At 41.7% G+C, this 25,668-nt stretch overlaps 1 protein-coding gene across 2 annotated transcripts in view; it reads left to right on the forward strand.

Moving 5' to 3' along the window:
- Positions 1–16,475: 16,475 nt before the first annotated feature.
- The window catches only part of PSMD14 (proteasome 26S subunit, non-ATPase 14), a 58,332-nt gene continuing 49,139 nt past the window's right edge, over positions 16,476–25,668 (forward strand). Inside the window, exons 1-2 of one of the 2 annotated variants that reach the window (XM_077829779.1) lie at positions 16,476–16,585; positions 24,515–24,629. The gene's annotated coding sequence lies outside the window, so the exon portion shown is untranslated. Of the gene's footprint in view, positions 16,586–16,736; positions 16,762–24,514; positions 24,630–25,668 lie in introns of those variants that run through there. The other variant, XM_077829780.1, reaches the window with a different exon arrangement.

A 25,668-nucleotide genomic window follows, 5' to 3' on the forward strand; every position in this document is an offset into this window, starting at 1 on the left:
CTACTGGCAGCCTGAGACCTTCAGTATATATCACATGATTGAAACTCCCCATGATAACACATCTTTTTTTCTCTACACATTATCGTTGGGTGTTTGAGGAGCTGGTCATCCTGTTCTATAGTGTATTTTATAATCTGTAGCATACACCAAATAGTACCCCATCTCACACTTTATCTTTTAGAAATTAATCCATAAGCAATTAAGTTCCTTTGCTTCAGAGTTGTTAGTGACGAGGGGCTTGTCTACACTTACAGAGTTGCATCGTTGCAGCTGTACCACTATAGCACTTAGTGAAGACACTACCTGCGCCAACAGGAGATCTTCTCTCATTGGTGTAGGTACACTATCTCCCTGAGAGGTGGACACTATGTTTAAGGGAGCAGCCCTCCTATCAACATAGCACTGTCTACTCTGGGAGTTTGGTCAGTATAACTGCATTGCTCAGAGGTATGGAAAAATCAGTGTAGTTATACAGACATAAATTTGTAGTGTAGACCAGGATTCAGAAACAGGTACAGTAGAACCTCAGAGTTATGAACACCAGAGTTATGAACTGATCAGTCAACCCCCAACCTCATCTGGAACCGGAAGTACACAATCAGGCAGCAGCAGACACACACACACACACAAAGCAAATGCAGTACAGTACAGTACTGTGTTAAACGTAAACTACTAAAAAAATAAAGGGAAAGCAGCATTTTTCTTCTGCATAGTAAAGTTTTAAAGCTGTATTAAGCCAATGTTCAGTTGTAAACTTTTGAAAGAACAACCATAAGATTTTGTTCAGATTTATGAACATTTCAGAGTTACAAACAACCTCCATTCCCAAGGTGTTCGTAACTCTGAGGTTCTACTATAATGCCATTTTTGACAGAGTGCCATTTCCCCTTCCCCATTTGCCCACTTGATTCTTCCTAAATAGGATATAACCAGTGATTTTAACATTCCAATCATGTGAATCATCCCTTCAGGATTCAGTAGTGTCAACTACGTTCAATTTATGCTAATAAATGAGCAATACCAATGCCTCTTGTTTATTGCCCACGGTCCTAGCATTGGTGTATAGACAGTTAAATAATTTATTCTCTTCAGGTCTGTGACAGAGTGTACCAGCCCCGCAGTGGTTCAGAAGGGGTTAATCATACTCTGTGGGCTGAGGAGGCCATGCCCCCTCATCTCTGCTAAGCATGCTCCAGCTGGAACCCGGATATAAAAGGGAGCAATTCAGATCAGTAGGGGCTGACTGTCGAAGGAAATGGAGGTGCGCAACAGGGTCCTGTGGGGGGAACTGCCGACACTCCAGGACATGGAAGCTAGCCAGACTGTGACGACCAACAGCTCCCAGGCATCCAATGCCACAGAGGGAGGAGAGGTCATGGGACCCCCAAGATGACTAGCTGTGGAGGAACTGGTAGGAAGTATCCCAAGGGGACTCAACAGGGAACCAGTCATAGAACCGGGGCTTAGCTCAGCATGTTTCAGCAGGATCCCCGCTGAGCAGGCGGTGGGCAACCTGTGATTGCCAGAGCCCTGGGTTGTGACCCAGTGGTGTAGGGAGGGCCCGGGCCCTATACCCTGGCCACCACTCGCCCTGAGGCAATAGCCCACCTCTCCAGCCATCAGGCCATGCTGCCCTACCGCTCAAGTGTAGCCATGTTGACTCTGGCTATTGGGCCACACAGCCCCATGAGAGAGGGAAGCCCTATGGACTCTGGTCACTAGACTGCACTGCCCTGCTGCTCAAGGGTGGCCCTACTGACTCTGGCCATTGGGCCAGGCGCCCTGTGAGGGAAAGCACCCTATTGACCCTGACCGTTAGACTGTACTGCCTAGAAGTTAAGGGCGGTCTTCCAGACTCAGCCGTGGGGTTATAACACCCTTCCCCCTTCCCAAAAGGGTGATGGGGTGTACCAGCTCTGCAACAAGGTCCCTTAGTGCCTTGATTAATCTTTTATTCTTGACATCTTAATTTGTTTTAAATGGATGCTCCTGTTTCCCTTTTTCTCCCTCTCCTTTTGTTGTTAATGTAATACCCTCTTGACTAGTCTAGCCAGTCTGTCCTTGAGAAGATGGAGGCCATCCAAATTGTGCAACCCCCTCTCCACAGAAGGTTAACCAGTGTTCTATAAAACCAAAACCATTTACCCTGAACCGCTTACCTAATCAGTGGTCCACATCCAGAATCTTTACCTTCTGTCTTTCTTCATTCATGGGACAGGAAGAATCTCCAGGAATGTTACTAGGACATTTCTGTCCTTCAGCATCCTTCTGAGATCTCTGAAGTCATCCATAACCTGTCATCTGTGGCTGGGGGACAGGTGGATTTTGGGTATTTGGAGGACAACCAGGCCTTATTTCCTACAGACAGGGTTGGTGTGGCTTGGTGTTTTCAGTTGGCATGACATTTGTATTTCTCCTTGGAAGCTTCAGTTTATTTGGTAAACTCTTGGTGAAACCATTGAATGTGGGCAACTAGATCTGCTGCATCAGGGACTTGGGAGTCTGGAGGTGCAGCTGAATGAAGTCAAGGGTGGAAACCGTAGTTTACGGAGAATGGGCTGTCTGGTAAATGCCTGGATGGAGTTGTATGCAAACTCTGCATATGGCAGAAGGATGACCCAGTCGTCTTGATGATAATTGAGAAAGTAACACAGGTATTGCTTAAGGACCTGGTTCACTTGTGACAAGATGATCTATTGCTAGTTAAGGTTATGAGCAGTTCAAAGATACTCCAGATTCTTATGGTCAGTATGGACCTGGACTGGGACCTGAGCCAGGGCAATGAAAAGTCCCTAAAAGTGGGGGGTCACCAGCACCCAAACTGTGGCCCCACCCCTGTGCTGCCCCATTCCTTCCAAGTCCCCACCTTCACACCGCACCTTCCCCCAAGGCCCTACCTCCACACCTCCTCTTCCCCCAAGGCCCTGCCTCCTGGTTGATCCTCTCCATCCCCTCCCCAAGTCACTCACCCTTACAGCTGGTAAAATGTGGGAGGGATTTTTAAAGTGATGGGGCCACATGGCCCCCTGGTCCCCGCTGTTCTGGTGTCCCTGACCTGAGCTCCTTCTAGGTGTCACCATCCTTGAAAAGCTGTCTTTATCACAAGTATCTCTTTGTCCCAGATATAATAATTCTTCTCAGTGGGGGGTTAGTTTTTATGACTAAAAGGCACAGGGTTGGAGTTGGTTATGAGAGCCAGTATGTTGTAACAGAACAGCTCTAATGACAAAGTTCAAAGCATCTGCCTCTATGGTGAAGGGCTTGGCAGGATCCAGAAGCATGAGAATGGGACCTGAGGTAAAGGATCTTTTGACCTGATCAAATGCGAACTATGTCTCTAGTGACCAGACGAAATGGACTCCCTTTCAAAGAAGCACAGTTATGGGAGCAAGTAGGGGAGAGAATCCTTTGATAACATGCCTGTAGAAATTGGCAAACCCGAGAAACTGCTGTATGCCTCTTATGTCCTTCAGACATTCCACCCAGAGACGGCAGATACCTTCCATGGGTCCATTGTTAGCCCTTTGGGGGAGGAGCGCAATTGTGTCTGTATAAACTTACATAACTTCAGTTTGGTGTAAAGATGGTTTTGGCAGAGTCTGTTGAGCATGTGGCACACATGTTGCTCGGGCAGTGCCTGATTTTAAGAAAAACCAAGAACAACATCAAAAAACAAACAAACCCACAAGCTAGTTCAATATGTTCTGGAAGATATCATTGACAAAATGCTGAAACATCACTGGCCAGTTACATCACTCAAAATGCATAACCAAATATTCAAAATATCCATATTGGGTGTGAAACTGTCTTCCATTCATCACCTTCCCTAATTTGGACAATGTTATAGGCCCTGTGAAGATCCAACATAGTAAAAATCTCAGCTGAGTGGAGCCTCTCAAAGAGTTCATTAATAAGTGGCAGAGAGTATGGGTTTCAGACCATCAATTTGTTCAGAACTCGACAGTCAACACAAGGGCGAAAGGAGCCATCTTTCTTTGCCACAAAGAAGATTGAAGCCCCTGTCAGAGAAGTGGATGGGGCAAATAAACTCCTTCTCTAGGTTCTCGCAGAGGTACTCCTGGAGCATTTGGAATTCAGGTTCCAAGAGGGACTACTGTGGCCAAAGGGGAACTCGGCTCCAGATTGCAGGTGAACTGGACAATCATAAGTGTGATGGGTGACTAAGTAGCTGCCTTCTTTTTATTGAAAACATCAAGGTAATCTCAATATTACACTGGGACTCCTGAAGTTATCAAGGGGATCACAGGAATGGGGGAAGTCATCTTCAGTGTACCTCCTTTGGTTTCTGAATTCTCAAGTAGGTGGCAAAGATCGCACCAGAACATGATTTTGGGAGGCAAAATTGATGGCAGAGTCTTGATGTGAAGTGTACTGTGCCTGGCCTCCAGCAGATGAGCGGATCATGGGTGATGAGAAAGGGAATGCCAAGGATGACAGGGGAGTGAGGATCATGCATGGATCATACCAAACTGTTGATCCTCCCAGTGACCCTGGAGAGTGCTAAGCATCAAGGGTACCATTTGATGAGTAACTGATATGGAGGAGAGGAGGGATCTGTCAATAGACTCCATCCAACCAGGGATGCTCCTTGGCTAAATTGGAATGTTATGACTCCAGGCAAAGACTAAATCCATGAAATTGTCAGAGGCCCATGAGTGCCCTCAGCTTGACCTCTGATATGGAGGGAATGTTGTAGTCAGAGGGAGAGTTGGACAGTGCTGGCACAGTGTCCATTCATAGCTAAGGTGCCGGTTGACAAGGAGAGGTGCAAGGTCCTGGAGTGAAGTGGGGACACAGGCTCAGCTTAGACACCTTTTTTTGGGCTGAGACGAGGCGTCTTTCTGGTCAAGACACAGCTTGATTCTTAGCAGGGCATCCCACACTGTAGTCACTACAGCGTAGTGTCCAAATTCCCCATAATACAGCAGAGGCCCAAAACATGACACCCGCCCTTTTCTGCATCAGAGAGACAAGGCTGAACTTGGCTGATCTGTGTAGGCCCTTGTGATGAGAATGTGGATGGGACTGGGAACTCAACTCTCTCTCCAGGCAGCGTTCAGTCAGGATGATCATCAATATTGATATACAACTTGACCAAGACGCCAAGGTCAGGTGGCAGCTCCACCCATGCCAGCTTGTTCTTGATTTCCTCGCCTAGGGCATGCTGGAAATGGTAGTGCTGCACCACCTCATTCTATTTAGTGTCTGCTGCCAGATGCCAGAACTCTGTGGCAAACTTGGCGACCAACCTGTTTCCCTGATGCAGCTCCTGAAGCGTGTTCTTGGCAGACTGTGTGCAATTCAGATCAAATACAATGGCCATAGCTTGTACAAACTCTTTGAACTGCCCCCAAGAAGGGGCTAGAAGTCTCCAGATGGGGAGTTTCCCAGGCAAAGTCCTTCCAAGTTAGCAGATTAATAATAAGTCCTACTTGACTCTGGTCAGTGGAGAACAAGTAGGTGCTGAAGCATGAACAGGAGCCGGGATGGGGTCATGAAACCATGGAACTTGTTACCATCCCCATCAAACTCATCAGGCGTTTGACTCTCCGGCTCCCTAGAAGCTGGGCTAGCAGCTATGCGTGGGATGGCTTGAGCCTATAGGGCTGCAGTTTGTGCCTGCAAGGCCATAACCTGGGCCTATAGAGTCTGCAGGATTCCCACAGTGTCTGGCAGGGGCATGGCTGCCTCTGCAGAATCCATCTGAAGGGCAGTCCAGCCACTTAAACAATGCTTGGTCAATCTTTTTGGCTGCTCTAACTGTCAGCAACCAAGCTGTGGGTGGTCTGGCCTAGTGGTTGAAGCAAGAGTCTGGCCTACTGGTTAGCACTGAATCCATATGGGGCACGTCAAGGAGTGAAGCCAAGAGTCAGAGACCATAGCCTAAGATAAAGGATTAGCTGGAGTCGCAGTGAGAAGGCTAGCAGAGGATCAGAGGAGGGAATCAGAGGTCACAAAGGAGCTGGGGGCTGGAGCAGGGACAGGCGGGGCAGGGCTAAAGACAGCAGAGGCAGGGGTAGGACCAAGAACAGCGGCAGGCTAGGAATGCATTGAGCCACCACTGGACTGCTGCCGCTGCTGAGCCTAATCATCAGCCTGGAGACTCCTGCAGGCAGCCAATCAGGTGGTACAGTCAATCAGAGAGCTTCTGTCAGGGCCAGCTGTACTCACTGGATTGCCAGGGGACTGGCTCTCCTGCAGGCTGGCCTCTGACAAAAGGCACTGGGAGTCCGCAAATCAAAATTTCTCCAAGGCCCTGTCTAGATAGCAAAAAAAGATGCTTTCTTCAGTCAAGTTAGCTTAATCATGTGAGCTAACATTATTGGAAAAACCCCTTAAACATCCGTGTAGACACAATTGAACATCTTTGCAATCACGTTAGCTGGTTTTGTTGTAACCTAGATTGTAAAGGTGTTTTGTTTATTAGGTTTATCACACGCTCAAATTAGGCACCAGCAATATGACTACAAACCTAATTCATATCCATTTAAAAATACCTGGTTTCAGCATTTTCATTTGAGGCTGAGAAAGCTTTTTACATTTACTTTCAATTAAGTAAATGATACTTAACTCATCTGGATTTAGCCCTCATTTTTGTAAATGGGACCAGGTTCTGAATAATACTTTAGAAGATGCTGTGACTACTCACTAATCTTCAATATGTTTCATTTATGCAAAATGACTAAACAAGGGAGCCCATTTTTTCTCCGTTGGTCAGTATAATTGAATATGTAACAACAATAAAATAAAATGTACTTTTAACACAAATTATGCAAGAAATAGAGTAATGGTACTTAAACTATATGACACTGAAAGTTATATTATCACATCATGAGGCTCCCCATAAGCAAACTAAATTTGCAAATCTTTTATCAAAAATAAATGTACACAACCATAATATTTGCATCTACATTCCAGGAAAATTAATAAACATGTTTTGTTATTTGATTATCCTAGCAATAAAAATCTGTAGCTGATCAAATTTTTGACAGCCTGCAGTTACGGAGAAAGAGTGGCCTTCCTGAGCCAAACCTCGGAGCCCATGGAAGAGTGACCATAAAGTAATGCACTTAGACAGTAACACAAACAACAAAAAGAGAGCTCCTTAAATGCAGAGAGAAATCTGGAGGCATATCAATTTATAAAATTGGTTGAAATTCGAAATCAAGCTAATGTTAAGAGGGTTTCTTTAGATCTTTCATACAATGGAGCTTCAAACTGTCACCACATGGTCCCAAATATTTAGGTCTCCAAATACCAACTGTTACTACATATAATTAAAATCCGTTTGCAAGCATTAATCAACCAAATCAAGCTAACTCGTGAGATGGGATAAATTGCTGCTGTCTTTATTTATGGCAGATAGCCAATATTATTAAAATACCTCACTTGACCAGTACATTCTACCTACACGCCCAATATTTCCCATTAACATTCATACCTTAATTATTTGTATGGTGAGGACCCACTCCTGAAGCACCAAAATTATATTTTAAGAAAGTTTTTATGAGAAAAATCCTGTGGGTATAATCAAGAAAATGAAATAATTGTGTTTTAAACATTTACTACAGCTTTTATTGTGATCAACATGGAAAAATGAAACCAAATATGTCATACAACAATTATACAAACTGGTATAGATATAGGTAAGTAAAATGTGTCTCATTAAGAAACACACATTTTTTTTATTCACAGGCAGGCACATTTTACTTGCATATTTCTTCTAGGGGTCTCAGTTCACAACTGACTGTATTAAAGTACAAAGTATTTGTTTATATTACTACGTTAAATAGCTATTTTCAAAGACAGTGGACCTCCCTAGTTGGGCTCTTGAGGAAAAGAAATGTCTACCTTTATCTAGCAAACTGTTCACTATTTGTACTATGGTAGCACCTAGGGAGCCCAACGAAGACTGAGGTTCCATCATGTGAGGATTGTACAAACACATAGTTAAGAGACTCTCCCTTCTTCAGAGAGTTTACAATTGAAACATATAAACCACTGAGGATCTGAAACAGAGGGATGGAGAGATTAATTGACTTGTCCAAAGTCACACAGCAGTCAGGAGCAGAGCCAGGAAGAGGATCATTATCCACTGGACTGCACTGCCTCTCTAATCTAGCCTAGCAATTTAGTAGAAGCAAAATGTGTCAGAAGCACATAGGATCAAGCTTCAGATGCCAAGCTCACCCACTAGCTTCATGGAATTGCAGAGGTTGAATAGGGTCAGTAGCATCACATTCAACCTCTCTGCAGCTGGCTTTCTGAATGGTGCTGACAAGTTCTGTGAGGGACCCTGTAACAGAACCTGTTGGAATTGTTGCATATTGAACTCTGACCCACAACCTTGAATCAATTCAGATCTTAGGCTCTTGATTAATCTCAAAATAGTTCATTATAGGCACTTCTGTGACAAATTCTTTTAAATTCCCCAAAGCTTTTCTCTTGCCAGTGCCTTTCTGTACTATCCTCAAGTATCATTCTGAGTGGAGCATTGAATTGTGAAAAATTTTAGGGATTCATTTGTTTAGATATGTTAACATGCTCATGAATCTGTGTAAGCCTTTGCAGTCTTTTGCGTTGTACAATTGCTTTTTGCCATTCTTAGGTCCACCAAAACTCCTTTGTCACTGATTATATATACTACATAAGCAATCTCATTCAGCCAGATCTGGCAGAATTGTTTCTGTTCCATTTAGAGTTGTTTTGTGTCTACACTAGAGAGCTTACAGAGGCACAGCTGTACTGATCTTTCATGTAGCTGTTCTATGCCGATGGGAAAGAGTTCTCCCATTGACATAATTAAACCACCCCCAACAAGTGGCAGTAGCTACATCGGCAGGAGAAGCTCTCTCGCCAACATAGTGTTGTCCACATTGGCACTTATGTTGGTGTAACTTATGTTGCTCCGGGGTTTGTTTTTTCATACCCTTGAGTGTCATAAGTTTTGCCTACATATGTGGTAGTGTAGACATAGCCTCAGATACACTGCAGAACATTAATCAGTCTCTCATTGTGTTGTTGATAATTTTTACTCCAAATCAGCAAATCATCAATTTCTATTCCATCTAGACCCTCAAAGATCCTCAAATGATCGGATGTATTGTTACACATCAAGTGCTGAGGCCATACTGAAGTTGATTAAACATATTATTTGAATCAAATCAGAATTGACATAACCCTTGTCAAAACTGAAAATAGTTTTGGAGTTTACACATATACTCCTTAACTATTCTCATGGGGTAGTGCAACTCTACTGTGATATCTGTGCTTACGCAGATATGCCACTGTGGCTTTGCCCATTAGTTTCATTTCGTGCTCGCTACATGAAACAACCTTAGCTTTTGGTTTAAACATTAGGCAACCATTAATTTTTTTGTATAAGCTGATTGTAAATTTTGTTGCACTTTAGCTCTATTTTGAAATGGAATGTTGATTCATTTATTTCTGAAGTCACAACTAATCTGTTGTAGAACCTTATTTTGTGAATTTATTATGAGACTCTGCAAGAACCTCTCTCTCTGCATCATTTTGTCATCTTCATCATCATTGCTTTGTCTTTCAGTATGTTCATGAATATATTATGCTTTTGTATATCTTTTCAATTTGTGCTGAAAACAGAACCAACACACTTCTGCGGAATGGTTGCTTTTATTGTGCACATAACATTGCGCCCCTTGAGTTGGACCTTTTTGCCATGGGTGACTGCATCTATGATTATTGAAAACAAATCTAGTCTCTGCCATTTGTTTACTCTTGTATTTTATCTTTATGCCTTAGAATGCATTTTTAATTAGATAGACTTCAGTTCTTTCACTGCTTACTAACACTTTCAGTTGCGAAGCAGTTTTCATTAGTTCTGCAAATATTCACTGTTCTTTTCTCACCATAACCTTGTTTTGACTTGGTTATCACTTATACCTCAAATAATTTGTCCATCTGTTAACTGATCAAATTCACATGACTTGGCTTTATTTCTGAAGATCTGTAACAATGGTCAATGGTCTCCTCTGGCAGCTGGTTTATTGTAAAAATGTGCCTTTCCCACAAGTGACATTCTTTTGTGGATCAAAATAGTCTTAAAAGTTTTGAATGGCTTCATCTAGCAGTTTGTAGTCTTTCTCATGGAATGTATGTATATCTCCAATGCCCTTTGTCCTGCAGTGTGGAGGACTTCATCCTCTCCAATTCCACTTTCCTCTCCAGTTTTTGGATAGGTCCCTTTCCAGATTCATTCAGTTGACTTCATGGGCTCAATTTTTGCAATTTACAGACCCTAAGTAAAAAAAAGCTAATAACAAACAGAATGCTGGTAACGATCCAGTCAGGTCTTTATTTCCTGGCCCCCGTCAAATGACATGGGTAAGAAGTACAAAAAATGATACCCAGTGACCTAGCAGGAGACTGTATTCAGTGATTCCAGGAAACAATGACCAGCACTTGTTTGTCATCCCTTTAGTACAGGCAACACCCAGCTCTCTTCAATTAGAAGATGAGTTACTGTAAAGAAGGGTCTGAAAGAGCTGGGGATGGTTAAGCCTGGAGGAAAACTAGGGAATCTAGCAGGCCCCTCCAGAAAAGTTTATATAATCAACCACATTGTACAATGTACAGACAACCTGCTGATTAACGTTTCTTCAGAGGTAAAATTCATATTAGGAACATTATTTTGAGCATTTTTATTCCAAGCTGCAGTGAAAGCCTAAACAATAGGTATATTATGATGGAAATCTTCTCCTATGTACTTATGCTAGTTGGACCACAACAGTAAGGGATTTGGTGGCAGGACAGAGAGTGCCCTTCATATTAAATGACAATTTGGAAGTGTTTAATAACATATGGTCTCTTCTCCTTGACATATATGATTAAGAATATATCTTTTGTATATCAAAATATAAAATACCATCTGTCATAAGTAACAACTATGATATTGGCTTTATATAGCCAATTAATTCACTGTACTTTCTAATGTAAATATTTCTCCTATTTTCTCTTTTTTCTTGTTCTGTATCTATATTTATTTATAAAATTTCAATAAATGTATATCTAAAAAAGTCAACACTATGTCTTGAAATGTAATTAAGAATAACAATGAAAGTCTGTTTTCACTTTGTATTTTAAAGATGAAGGGCCAAATCCTGAACTGGCATAAATCGGCATAGCTCCATTGGCATCAGTGGATTTATATGGATTTACATCAACTAAGGATATAACCCAGCATGTTACTTTTCCCTTTAAAAAACAGCTATACCCATTAACTCTGATGGCCTCTTTCCTTTCATGAAATGCAGAGTTTCACAGGTCTTTCTCCAAAAATGTGGTATTCCTTTGAGATATGAGTTGAAGAGAAGTGAGAGTTTACATATGACATTCATGGCTTGTTAGTGATGTACAATGCTCGAATTTGAATAGACTCATGGAGATATAAGAGTTAATATCAAGAGCTCAATAAAAATCAAGAAAAAGTATATAAGATTCCAATTTCACTAATTCAAAGCATACCTGACTCTTATAATTTTATAAGCAAAAAATGAACTTTTTATCTTTTATTTAAATGGGCTTTTGACCACGTCAAAACTTGGAAGATTCTCAAGATTCTCATGGGAGGAGCACAGTGACCAAGCTTTCCAGGTTAAATGAGTGAGATTTTAATAGTCTAATTGAAACATGGTGCAAATTCTCTTATTGTCTGAATGTGATACTTAGACATACCTCGGAAATGTATCTCATTATGAGATACGTGAAGACAGCTAAAATGTGTTAAAATATCATGCAAGTCCTGTAAAAACCTGCAGGGTGGAGACAATGCATTTTAATGGAGATTTCTGTGGAGATAAGATACTCATATTAGGCACAAATTTACCTCTGTCACATGCACCTGCTGTTATCTGGCTGTTTATTAGTGCAAATTGACATCGGAAATGCTGAACATTATAGAGGAAGGTCATATATATCTGTATAGCATGTAAAATTCCCTCATGATGCTTCTAATTTTGGGTGTGCCCTTGTTTTGGGTGCCAGTTCTATATTTTAAAGTGCCTGGGAGATGGAAAGTTCCAATGCTGTAAGCATTTAGAAACTACTTGAGAAAACCTAAAATAGATAACATGAGAGAACTAGTTCAGATTAAATAACAAATTATTTCAACTTTTGCTCAAATTTCAAATCAATCCCTTTCCAGAGTTTGGAAAACATCATTTTTTAAAAGTATTTTTTTCATATCTCTGTGCTTCCTGAATTTAGATGGGTTTGGAGGTGGAAATACCAAGCAAATGTGAAAAACTAGTTTTGCAATATTTCTGACCCAAATGAACCAGTCCAGTTTCTTAAAGAATCATCTGAGGTTTAGGATGCTTATTTGATGCTCCTTCTCCTGTTTGTCTGAAGCTAAGGAACTGTGAGAGATAAAACTAAAAGCAACCTTGAAGTCTTAAAGTGCAGTGAGACTTGAATAGCTCTAGTTTAAAGTGCAGAAGAATATACAAGCACACTTCCTCCTTTTTGTTAAAATAGCTACTTCAGCTTTAAAACTGTTTTCCCCCAACTTCCTTGTGCTTGTTTACAGTAATAAATTAATAGAAACGGCTTTAGACACAAGAAATATAAGTGAAAATCACTCTGTCCTAGGAAAAATCATAGACAGGTCCTCAAGGAATCCATTTTGAAGCATGTGGAGGAGAGGAAGGTGATCAGGAACAGTCAACATGGATTCACCAAGGGCAAGTCATGCCTGGCCAACCTGATTGCCTTCTATGAGGCAATAACTGGCTCTGTTGATATGGGGAAAGCAGTGGACATGATATACCTTGACTTTAGCAAAGCTTTTGATATGGTCTCCCACAATATTTTTGCCAGCAAGTTAAAGAAGTATGGATTGGATGAATGGATTATAAGGTGGATAGAAAGTAGGCTAGATCGTTGGGCTCAATGGGGAGTGATCAATGGCTTGATGTCTAGTTGGCAGCCGGTATCAAGCAGAGTGCCCTAGGGGTTGGTCCTGGGGCCAGTTTTATTCAACATCTTCATTAATGATCTGGAGATGGGATGGATTGCATCCTCAGCAAGTTCGCAGATGACACTAAGCTGAGGGGAGAGAGGTAGATATGCTGGAGGGTAGGGACAGGGTCCAGAGTGACCTAGACAAATTGGGGGATTGGGCCAAAAGAAATCTGATGAGGTTCAACAAGGATAAGTATAGAGCCATGCACTGGTGTTTCCTGCATGTACTCTACATTCACATGACTTCCTGTATGTGCCCAGGGTGATGGTTGCAGTACAAATGCTTGGATGGAGAGACAGTGTTAATATGAAACACTACACGCACTACATGCACGTGTTCTTACGGGTGAAGCAGTTTGGTTTCTCTTCACAAAAAATCAGTTATGAACACACTACCTACTAATGACAGTTAGGATGGAAGAATCCCATGCACTGCTACAGGCTGGGGACTGACTGGCTAAGCAGCAGTTCTGCAAAAAAGCACCTGGGAATTACAGTGGACGAGAAGCTGGATATGCATCAACAGTGTGCCCTTGTTGCCAATTGGGCTGCATTAATAGCATTGCCAGCAGATGGAGGGAAGTGATTATTCCCCTCTGCTCAGCACACCAGTGAGGCCACATCTGGAGTATTGCATCCAGTTTTGGGCACCCCTCCCCCTACTGCAGAAAAGATGTGGACAAACTGGAGAGGGTCCAGCGGAGGGCAATGAATATGATTAGGGGGCTGGTGCACATGATTTATGAGGAGAGGCTGAGGGAATTGGGCTTATTTAGTCTGGAGAAGAGAAGAGTGAGAGGGGATTTGATAGCAGCCTTCAACTACCTGAAGGGGGGTTCCAAAGAGGATGGAGCTAGGCTGTTCTCAGTGGTGGCAGATGACAGAACAAGGAGCAATGGTCTCAAGTTGCAGCAGGGGAGGCCTATGCTGGATATTAGGACAAACTATTTCACTAGGGTGGTGGTGAAGCACTGGAATGGGTTACCTAGGGAGGTGGTGGAATCTCCATCCTTAGAGGTTTTAAAGGCCTGGCTTGATAAAGCCCTGGCTGGGATGATTTAGTTGGGGTGGTCCTGCTTTGAGCAGGGGGTTGGACTAGATGACCTCCTGATGTCTCTTCCAACTCTAATCTTCTATGATTCTATGATCACTTCAGGATATCAACCAACATTTGAAATCTATATATGAGGACATTTGGAAAAAATAAGAATACATTTTAACTCACTGAAATCTTTTGGAGTGGGAAAGATCTGGAAAGGAATAGAGTGGAAAACTGTAAGAATATTGCTTTAAAATAATGATTATCTCGCTAATTAACATGTGTCTATCTAATTCATGTCTCTGCTCATTTATACCATGTTCATCGCCATACTTTGAGCACTTAGTAGTATTAGAGCTACTGTGTCTGCATGGCAGTATAAGACTTCAGATAAGATTGTTACAGGGCCTTAAAAGGAGAGAATCAGAATGTGTGTTGCTGAGGCTACTTAAGTACAGTTTATAGCTTTACTCCTCTTCTCCTCCTTCTCTTTAGTTCCCCTCTTGTGAGTTGCTGAACATCCTCAACTACTGTTGCTTCGGGCTCTGAGATAGCCTGGGACCCCACAAATCATAATACTAGCCTTGTATGTAACCACTGCAGAGATCTCAGGGACAGCCATAGGAAAATAGAAACTGCCATACTGGATCAGGCTCAAAATCTATCTAGTCCACTATCCAGTCTCTGGCACTGGTCAGTACCAGATGTTTCAGAGGAAGGTGTAAGGTTTAATATCTCTTTCAAAATTTGTTGTAATTAATTATAACTCCAGATATTTTTGATACTTGTGTAAATATCTAATGCCTTTCTGAATCCCGTTAAGTTCTTGGCCTCAACAGCTTCCTGTTGCAGCAAGTTCCAGGTTAATTAGACGTTGTGTGAAAAAAATCCTTTTATCAGTTCTGAATTTCCCACCTTTTAATATCATTGAATGTCCCCTTGTTCTTGTGTTATGAGATAAGGAGAACAGAAATTGCCAATTTATCTCCTCTAGACTATTCATTATTTTATATAATTTATCATGTCCTCTCTTATTTGTCTCCTTTTAAAGGTAAACAATCCCAATCTCTTCATTATCTCTTCATATGACAGTTTTTCCAAGCATTTTATCGTTTCCATGCTCTTCTCTGAACTCCTGCTAGTTCTGCAATATTCTTTCTGAGATGAAGTGACCAACACTGTACACAGTATTTCAGATGAACCTGCACCATTGATTTATATAAAGGCATTAACATATTCTTTGCATTATTTACCATCCCCTTATGCTTCCTAGCATCTTGTTGGTTTTTTTAACTGCAGCTGCATATTAAGCAGATCTTTTCATTGAATTATATACAGTAATGCCCACGTCCCTTTCTTGTGCTGATACAGTAAATTTATTTAGAACACCACAAAGTGTTTGAGAAGTTTAAATTTTTCCCTCCACCATGCATCACTCTTCATAGACTGACATGGCATTTCACTTTTAATGTGCTGCCCATTCACCTAGCTTGTGAAGTTCCTCGTGGTCCTGACTAATCTAAATAACTTGGTGCCATCTACACATTTTTAGCAGGTGGATTAGATACTTGTGAAATGTGTCTCTCGCTGAGTTTTGGAACTGATTGCTTCCTTTCGCTGTCAGGCATTTCTAGATGCCCAACACTATTGATGCCATGGCTTTGGCTGTGGAAGGCCAGCTGTACCTTTCCAGCGGGAAGGGTATGGAGCGAACAATCAGTGGCCCCCCCACACAGAGGTGAAAGTAAGCCAGAATGGTCCAGTATGGTCTACCCATAAGAAAGTGGCTGCCAGTACACAGCCAACGGTATCAGCAGGGCCTCTGATGGGGGGGGGGGGGGGGGTGAGAGAAAGGTAGCAGCTACCCGGGGTTTTGGCGATTTAAAAGGTCCTGGGGCTCCTGGCAGCAGCTGGAGCCCCAGGCCCTTTAAATTGCCACTGGAGCCAGGGGCAGCACAGGCCAGGCAGCACCAGAAGGGCTGGCTGCGGTAGTCTGGCTCCAGCCCCACCCCGTCTGCCTGAAGCCCCGCGCCCTCCAAGGGCCCAGAGCCACCTCCCCAAGACCCGGGCCCTGCCCATTGGTAAGTCCTTTAAGTTACTTTCGCCCCAGAACAGAAGCGCGTGGGGCCTGCGAAACATCATTACATGGTGCCAGCCCCCGCCTGTCCCCATCGGCCGGCAGTAGTGCTGCCTGGACGGACGTCCTGGCTCCACCTTACGGCAGCGGGAGGAGAAGGCCCCTCCACGGGCAGGGGCGCGAGCCAGCAGCCTCCCCCGCCCCGCGCCTCAGGTTCTTTCAGGGGAGCTGGGGGATGGAAGCTCCGCTCGGTGGGGGCGGGACTACGTTACCATGGGTCTGACCCTACCAAGCTATTGGCTGGTGCTATGGGAACGGAAACCGGAGGTGCCCTCTGAACCGGGAAGTGTTTTCGGGAGGCCTGGGCGGACTGGGTTTGAATGAAATCCGGCTGATTCATCGCGGCCCGCAGCGGAGGTGGAAGAGCGGCAGAAGGGTCCCAGCCCCAGGTGAGGGCAGAGGCCGCTCGGGGGTGTGGGTCGTAGGCCCTCCCGCGACTTGGTCTAGTTCCTGGGCCTTCCCACGGCCCCGTCTCCGAGCTGTAGGGGCAGGGCCCGCGCGGCACTGGGCGAGGAAGTGATGAGCGGGGCCGGGTGCGGGGGTAGAACCGGGCTGCCGGACGCTGGTGAGAGGCCCCAGGGAGCTGGGAAGGGGCTGCGGGACAAGCGTTAGGGACGCGGCCCGCTGGGGAAGCGTCGCGGCTTTTGGTGGCTTTCCCCTTTCTGTGGAGAGCGTTAACCCCTTCCCTGCCCCAGGCCTGTTATCTTCGAGGTGCCTTAGCTTGTCCCAAGGGCCTAGGTGGCAGCATGTTGCGCCTCTTCTTGGGAGTCGCTAATGGCCAATATTCTGCGCTGATCTTTATTATTTCCAACCACCCAAACGTGCCTTGGGTAGCTTGCAAAAACAAGTGAGTGCATTACCACCGCATGAAAGAGCTTGCAATCTACATTCAGCTGGACTTCATGACTTTGTTGTGAACAGGAGAGGAGGGACAAGAGCTGCACTAGTTCATGTGTTTAATCAGTAAAGCATGTACACAGCTTGATGGTTATTATAAATTTGTTATTGTTTTTAACGCCATGGTGCCTTATTGGCCCTGGTGCAAGGAATGAGAACTGCTGCAAGACGCTCAAATGCTCCTATAACACTATTGCTGTCATGTTCTGTTCTTGGAGTACACAGACTGTATGGGGTTCAATGCTAATAGGGACACTACTACCACAGTAAAATAATCATAGGCAGCCCTGTTTGCAAGTTCATGTCAACTGGCAGCAGTGACCTTTTCTGGTTCTGTAGCAATGTTAACTATGTAATAGTCACTCTACTGACAGGTGAAATGCAGCTCTTCTGGGGTGAAGCATGCAGTTGCCCAATGGTGTCCAATAGCACTCTCGGATTGTATTTAACAAATGTTCCTGGTGAGCATACCCCTATGGTTTAGTCTTTCTTGACTTTAAAGAAACAAACCTCTGAAAGTGCCCTTATCCTTGATATTGAACCTTCCAAATACAAGTGGAGCATAAACTGGTCATGTGATCACTTTAGATAAGCTATTACCAGCAGGAGAGTGGGGTGGGAGGAGGTATTTTTTCATGCTGTGTGTATATAATAAGATCGTCTACACTTTCCACAGTATGCATCTGATGAAGTGAACTGTAGCTCACGGAAGCTTATGCTCAAATAAATTGGTTAGTCTCTAAGGTGCCACAAGTACTCCTTTTCTTTTTGGTCATGTGTTGTCTTTCAAAGTCTGCAGCTATCCCCGGTGACTTTACACTTACTCACTGCTTTGTCAAGCAGTAGCAGCAGTGAGTGAAAACTGACTTGTCTTGGCAGCTTTCAGTGCAGCTATTTATGTATTACCAGAGAAGCAAGAGAGGGGGGAAAAGCAGAACACAGTGTAGGGAATGGGCTAAGGAAGAGAAGGGAAAAACAGGAAAAAGACATTTAAGGTAACAGGCAGGTGGGGGATAGTGGGGAAAGACAATCTATATAGAAAAGAAAGTGGAGTGAAGCTAAGAAAGGAGGTATAATGAGCAAAAGTAGTAGTACAGAATAGAATTCAGCTAATTTTATTCAATAGATTTCACCAGTTTTTGTAGGTTAAATATTTTTAGTATTTGGCTACTGGTAAAACGTCTAGTATATCTGACAAATATGTATCTTTGGTTTTTTGTTCAATCTGTTTATATCAAATATATTTGTAGATAGAAACATCAATGGTGAGGCATGCATTTTCCGATTGCGACTTAAATTATTTCCGTTTGAAAAGCTATGTATTTATATTTGGCATTCTATTGGGAAATCTGCCATAGTTTTGTCAGCATTTTGAAAATGATCTCTTCCCTCTCTAGGGGTGTGAGGTGCTGCATGTCTGAGCTGTGAATCACATTTCTAGCTCTAAAGCTTTTGATTGGGCAGAAGATTCTACTGACAACAGTAGTATTTGTGATCCCTGTAATATGGGAGGATGGAAAGAGAATCTCTTGATAGATTTCTAAAGCAGTCAAGAAATTGGTTTGCAAACATATTTAATGGCTAGAACTCTTCCTGAATGGTTTGGAATGGATCGGACCTCAAACGGGTTAATCTTTGCACATAAATAACTTTATTAGGTGTTCATGAAAAACTTGTGATCCTTTATCTACTGTTGTGGTAGATCCTTGTTACTCTAACACGCTGACACCTACTATGACTAACTTATCACTTTAAAAGAATCACATGGAAATTAGACACAGATTTGTAAAAGTTTTGAAGTAATCGTTTAAGAGGCACTATTCAGTAGACCATCGAAACACTAACAATGTCTGATCATTCTATCTTTTAATCTTTCATAGAAACTGCATAATCAAATATAAACTGCATAATCAAATATAAACTACTAGCACAGAACTTTTTCTTCTAGGGCTGTCAAATGATTTTAAAAAAATTGCAATTGTGAGATAGTCAATTGCAGTTTTAATCACACTGTTAATAGAATACCAATTTAAATGTATTAGTAAATATTTTTGCAAAAAGAAAAGGAGTACTTGTGGCACCTCGGAGACTCACCAATTTATTTGAGCATAAGCTTTTGTTGCATCTGATGAAGTGAGCTGTAGCTCACGATCACTTATGCTCAAATAAATTGGTGAGTCTCCAAGGTGCCACAAGTGCTCCTTTCTTTTTGCGAATACAGACTGCTACTCTGAAACCTGTAAATATGTTTGGATGTTTTTCTTCATTATCAAATATATTTCAGTTACAACACAGAATACAAAGTGTACAGTGCTTACTTTATATTTTTGAAGCTGTGGGGGTGAGGCTGACTGCCCAAACTGGAGCCCTGCCAGCGTGGGGGGGCTGAAACTGAAGGTGGAAGTCATGGAATCTGTGACCACCTTGACAAAATCGTATTCTTACTTATAAGATGCAAATAAACAAGAGTTTAAGTTTTAGCATGGTACTATAATAGATGCTTGCTGCCACACATGGAATCTGTGTTCTGCTCTGAGTTTCTTCCTTTTATTTCCATGCTGGGTGTGCTAAGCAGTGGGAAACTACCTAGTGACTCCAGCTGTCTCCTGTTCTCCTCGAAGAATGGTGGATCTCTCCAATGTGTGACTTCTTAGGCAGTAATAATGTGGAATACTTGTTACCTTGTTACTGTATTACAAAGTTTTAGCAGCAGTCTTTTGGAAAGATTTAAAAAATCCTAATGAATGGAAATGAGGTATTAAATAGAAACAGGTGGAAGAATACTAAGAATAAAGTTAGTTGTCTAGAACCCCTATCATTGTGTTTAATGCAAAATATGAAGTGAGTGTTCCTTTTTGCCAGTTTTTTTCATACTCTTACATTGTCTAGTTCAGTGGTCCCCAGACTGTGGGTCACATCCCTTTGGGTGGGGCATGGAGAAAAGAGGGGGGAGGTGCAGCGGGGCCCGGCCCAGCCCCCACAAAGGGGCAGCCCTGGTTCCACTCCTGGCTGCATCTGAGCTGCCAGCCCCCATTCTTGGCTGCCGGGTCCTAGCCACAGACTGGCCTCACCTCCTCTCCCGGCCTGCTGTGTGTGACACATTCTATTACTGATGGAGGCTGGGGGGGCGGGCATGAGAGGAAAAGTTTGGGGACCACTTGTCTAGTACCTATATTTACTCCTTAATTGCTATTCTGTTTTCTGAGTATGTACCTTTTCCCTAAATGTTCTAGGAATCCCAAAGCACTCTGCAAACTGACTTTTCAAATGTGCGAATTACTGACTTAGCTACAAAATTTCATCTTTGTTAAGATTTTTTTTCTGTATATCAAAATAACTCTAATTCTAACTTTAACACTCTATCTCAAAAAGTTATCAACCTTCATAATGAACCCAACCGCTCATCCCAGGATCCAGTGATGAGTCAGTTTTTTTAAAAAGAAATTACTTCACCGTATAGTCCTGGTTTCTTAGTAGAAATAATGGGCAGTATAGCATGAAATGTAATTCTGAGCTGCAAGTATATAGTAAGACACTGAAATCATAAATTTTTCAAGTTGATTAAAAGATCTGAAATTCACTAGGTCTTAGGCACAAACACAGTACTCTCATCTTCTTAGAGAGATGATTATATTGCTCATATCTGTTCTCCTGGGCCATGTGGAAAAAAGTCCGTAGTAATACCACTCAGTGCTTCATCTTCAAAGCACTTTATAAACATTAACTGATCTGTAACCAAAAATTGGGTTGGTTATGCTGATTGAAATCCAGAGCTCTTGGTGGCTGGTATCTTGTACCAGTTACATTTAACCATTGATGTACTTTCTAGGTGGCTGTACTGAAGATTCTCTAAGGAATTTCCAGTTTCAAGTCAATCAGCAATTTTCATGAATTCCTGCAGTGCAGATTTTTAAAGATGTACGTTTTGTGTCCCATTCCTCCTCACTGAGGTTCGGCAGTGAAAAAACTACAATAATGGAGGTGGCATAAACAATATTTGAACTACACTAGTTCAGTCAAGCACACACTCAACTAATGCAATTACTAAAAATCAAAGAAATCGCTTGCTAAATCAGCAGTCACAACCACACTAACCTACTCCTAGACCTTACCAGGTAAATGGACTGCCCACATGCATTCTAATTTCTAACCTGGAATCATTCAGTGTGCTCATCCAGTTCCTCAGAATCACTCTCAAACGGAAAACAAATGTAACTTTTCTTTGACCTCATACTTTCATATGGGAAAAGTTAAGTTTTTTTTTTTTTCTAATTTAGTGTGGTGCTGGGGACAAGTAGAGAGCAGCATTTGGGAGGAAGATTAGGCCATATACTATGTACTGTGCCCTGCCTGCCTCCCCAGCATCAGGGACTGACTGGGGAACTCTGAAGAGCAGAGCTGGAAGGCAGTGCCAGAACAGAAGTACAGCATGTTCTGACAGACCTGCCCATAGTGTATAAAAATCTATTTATTTTTAAAAATCGGATATTTTTATTTAAATTGGATTTTGTTTTAAGTTGAATATATTCTTTTTAAAAATCTTTTTAAAATTAAATTTGAAACTGACAACCTATATTAAGGCCTAAATTTATTATAATCTATTAAAATAATTTAGAATAATAATAAAAACATGCTGCATAAATGACCCCTCAACAAATTTTAATTAGTTATAAAGTGCTGTTTTAATTATATACAGAATCAGGGGGGGAAACAATCTTTAAATCTGGCTTGAAAAAGTCACAATGTCATACTGCCTTAGGTATATTATTTTTCACTCTTTTCAGTAAAACAAATGCTGGTATTTACCTTTTTCTAAATGTAAGTTTCTGTGCACAGAAATGCTTTTGGTTTAATTACTTTTGGTGTCAGTTTAGCTAGCACGTGCAGAGAGAATATTTTTCTTCACTTGGCCTAATAGTTAATTCAAAATTCAGAAATGGATTGGTACTTGAATAAGCGGGAAAGCTTGTTTTCCTTTTCCAGTTTATGAATAAAAACCACATGGGAGCGAATGAGAGCTACCATTTTGAAAAACGTGAAGGACATGAGGCGAGATTTTCAAAGGAATTTAGGCACCTGAAGACTAAGGTTGCCACCTGTCTGGTTTTCACCCGAACAGCCTGGGTTTTACATTGTGTGTGTCAGGGTACCATTTGACAAGCCTGGATGTCTTTAAAAAATAAATAAATACATAAATAACCTGTGGCAACCCTAAGTGAAAGGAGGCAGTGCAGCAGCCGCTGCTGCCTCTGTGGCCATGATGTGCAGGCAGGGTTGCATTTAGGGGTGGACTACCCAGGCAAACGCGTGGGGTGCCAGGCTTAGAGGTATGGGAATTGGGGAGCCAGGGCAGGGAAAATAGAATGTTTGAAGTAAAATGTTTCAGATAGATAGATAAATGTGTCAGGTATTCCCAAAGAAGCCTTCAGAAGCTTAATATAGGAAGCGAAAAGCTCAGTTGCAATCTAGTTTGCAGCAATGGGCAAATTTGATGGGAAAATATCTGAAACAGAACAACATAGACCGGACTTTAGGCAATAGCAATTGTCCTAGTGCAGAAGAAATTGAGGAAAGAAGTGTAAATGGTGGAAGTCCTATTACTAAGGAATTAGCAGATTTGTTTGAAGATAAGAAATGGAAATAGAGAAAAGTGATGGAGAATTGTTGTTTTCCTGGCGGCATAAAGGAGAGTGATGATAAAGAGGAATGTGGCTCACATGAAAAGAAGAGTAATGACAAAGAAAAATCTGGTTAATGTGAAAAGGAGAGAAACGGTAACGAAAAATCTGCCTCTGACGATGACAGAAACAGCAGTGAGAAAAATTGTACTCCACAAATTGATAAATCAGATCCTGCTTTACGGCCAACTATCCTAAACTCTGCTGATATTGATCATACAGTTTTGAATGGGCAGGACAAAATTGAAGATATGACGTTTCCAGTAAATGAGCAGAAGCGACACTTCTCAAAGTCACATTGCAAAAGAGTGCTTGAGAATGGTGGAAAAACTGAATTGGCGTTGGCCGATTTACTTGAGATCAATTGACAGTGTTCTGTTTTTGTTGCAAAATTTTGACAAGAATGCCAAATTGTTGCTTGTGCTTTCAAAATACAATTACTGGCTTAACTTAGTTGGTACTCTGAAGCAATATAAAAAGTGACTCTGCCATTTTACTGTCTATTCCAAATGGATGGAGGGAGAGTCCAGGCTCAAGCTGAATAAATGTATAGACGCAGAAAACCAGTGCATTATTAATGTAGAAACCCAATATTGGAGGAATATGCTTGCGTGTCTGATCTCAATTACCCTCTTTCTTGCAAAGAATAATTTGGCTTTCCGGGACTCATCGGCTAAGTTTGTTCACTGAACATAACGGTAATTTCCTTGGGTTTGGTAGAGCTCCTTGGGAAATATGTTGATGTCATGTGTGAGCATCTGTGTTGAGTAGTTCGTAAAGTAGCTATGGACCAATCAGTGAGAATAAACCTTTTTTTTTTTTTTTCTTCCGGAAAACAACTTCAAATGCAAAACAAGATTAAATGAATTATTTAAATTGATGTTGCTTGCTTGCTAATTTAAATCAATCCACCCTGGCTCTGTCTATTGTTCTTAGTGAAAATAAAACTAAGGAATAAAATCTGTTATCCTGTTTATTATTAAAACTTCGAACTTAGCTAGTCTATGACTGAGGTGTGGAAAAACATAGCCTTTGAAGTTTGTGATGGAGTATAGGTACTGGTGTAGCTCTGGTGAGCTGGAAAAAAAAGTGAAACTAAATTTTAAAATTGGGGTGTTTGACACTTTTCTCAGGGGGAGGGGGGGGAATATAGACAGTATCTAAGCGGACAATGTCCTAAAAAAATTCAGATGTATCTTGAATAACTTTGTTAGATACAGAGACTAAATTTAATCAGTGAAAGGTTTCAGTTCTGCTATAAATTTGAGAAACTTGTTGCAGCGTGAACTGCTGATGCCTCCCTAATATTTCCAAGTTTAAAGACAAACAATTAGGGACAAATATTTTCATGTTTACGATGATCACATAACACCTATTTATGGAGTTACATCCAAGGTTAAACCTGCTTATCTTTCTGGAGAGAAGAGAGGCTGTTAAAATGCTTACTTGAATTTTACCTTTCCATGTTGCAGCGAGACTCTGGGAAATTTCTAGCCATGTGATAATTGTGTAGGCTTTATGTAGTACATGGAGCTCTCTAGCTTAGAGATTCCAGATGGCATATGAAAAATCTGAAATAGAGGTTAAGTAGTTAAAACTCAGAAAAGTTCAAAACACAGTGCTGGGGTAACTCATTTTTGTATTTGTGCCTCTCCAATGGCATAGTCCCTTGAAAACCCTAGTAATGAAACTATTCCTTTCTCTATACTCTTGTTTTTAAATTACAGCTGTATTCTTTTTTAGGAAGAAGACATCATAAACTTCTTCATAGACATCCAAAAAGTGGGAGCTGCAGTTGGGATAAGGATTACTATCTGACTCTGTTGACAAGAACAAGAAAACTCTAGTTGAGTGCCAGGTGAGAAACTAAAATTTGTTCCACTTCATATATTCATCTCAAACTTTGTTACCTGATAAGATAATGGGTTCTGATAAATAACTTCAAAACAAAACAGGTTCACTTTGCTTAACTTTGTAAAAGCATTATCAGGGGGATTACAGCTGTATTAACTCATGGAGTGGACCTTTTCTCCACTTAATTGAAAGTTACTATCCAGCCTAGGTTAGCAGTAAATAAAAACTGTAATCCTTGATATCTGCCTGGCCTACCTGAAATAAATTATGTGGTCATTGTAGGTCCCAGTGGACAAGTAGTGGTTTTTCTCACAAAAAACCCAGCACAGTTGGCGTTAATTGGCATACACTGCAGTTTCATCAGAAGTACCAAACAATGACTGTATGGGGAATTATCCTTTCCACACCCACTTTGGGATTGCTTCCCCCAGATCAGTGTAGAGACATTGCTGGTACAATACAGAGAAGCTTATACCTGTGCTGAATTTCTTTTTGCAGATAGAGAATTTTGGTCTCTATGGCTGTCAGACATTTTTCATGAGCACCAAACTCACACCTGAAAATGAAGGCATTAATCTGTGGCTTTTTTTATTTCCTTAGTCTTAATATGATGTAGTCTCTATCCAAGATACCTTTAAAGGGATGTCTTCTGGTAATGTAGGTCCCAAATGTAGGATTTGATGTGTTCTCTTTAAAAATAATATTTTAAAAACACCAAAAGGGAATCCAAACACAGCACCACTCTGCTGGTGCACTAGAACTAGAAAGGTTTCAGAGTCGCAGCCGTGTTAGTCTGTATCCGCAAAAAGAAAAGGAGGACTTGTGGCACCTTAAAGACTAACAAATTTGTTAGTCTTTAAGGTGCCACAAGTCCTCCTTTTCTTTTTGTAGAACTAGGAAGTGGAACTGACTACATAAAAAAGTGATGCTGACCAGACTATTTTTATCCAAGTTGTTTGAAGTACAAAAAGTAAATGGCATAAATGGTAAAAACTATTATGCTTGAATTTTATTTTAATCATCTCACAGGGTGCTAGTAACGC

This window comes from Eretmochelys imbricata, chromosome 11 (assembly GCF_965152235.1).
Source record: "Eretmochelys imbricata isolate rEreImb1 chromosome 11, rEreImb1.hap1, whole genome shotgun sequence".
In the NCBI taxonomy this organism is placed as follows: domain Eukaryota; kingdom Metazoa; phylum Chordata; order Testudines; family Cheloniidae; genus Eretmochelys; species Eretmochelys imbricata.